Source organism: Geospiza fortis, unplaced genomic scaffold (assembly GCF_000277835.1).
Source record: "Geospiza fortis unplaced genomic scaffold, GeoFor_1.0 scaffold270, whole genome shotgun sequence".
NCBI classification, from domain to species: Eukaryota; Metazoa; Chordata; class Aves; order Passeriformes; family Thraupidae; genus Geospiza; species Geospiza fortis.
This window is the reverse complement of record NW_005054422.1, coordinates 110,316-110,983: the sequence shown is the minus strand read 5'-3', so window position 1 is coordinate 110,983 and position 668 is coordinate 110,316.

Here is a 668-nt window from a genome sequence, read left to right as displayed (position 1 = left end):
TGATCTGCCCCTTTCAAGTGGCTTTTTCCAGAAAGACCTTGATTTCAGAGCTGGCTCCCAGCTGCTGAGTAGCAGCATTCCCAGAGAAGAGGTTTGGCCCCGGCTCTCATTTTCCAAATGCGATTTCAAAGAATGAAATTCTCAGTCCTCGTGTCTCTGGAGTCCTATCTGGGAAATTCAGGGTGTAAAATCCCATCTCTGATGGCTCAGATTTCAGGTTGCTTATCACAAGAGGTAGGTGCAGTTTTGTGGACCCACAATTACCCTGAACAGAGAGGGAGATCCAAAAATTGTGGGAAGGAGAAAGCAAGTTAGAGATGGCAGAAGGAAGAGGATGGCAGAACAGTTCCTGATTCAATTTTACAAACAGTTTCATTAAAGCAAAAAGGGGATTGATTTTTTTATGTTAATGGGATTAAGGTTTTTTAAAGGTTAAATACTTAAATTCCACATTTTAAAAATTATTTTGGCAAAAGGTGGCTATAACACTGCAAAGCTGGTGGGAAATCTCAACAAAAAAAAAATTGTAGGGTTAGAAGAATCATGCACGATAAGAGCAGCATAATTTCTTCATTATCACATTGATATTAAGAATGTAAGAATTGGAAAAAATTCTGATAAAAGACCATACAGCTTTCCTTTTCTGGTCTTCAACACAAAGATTTGCT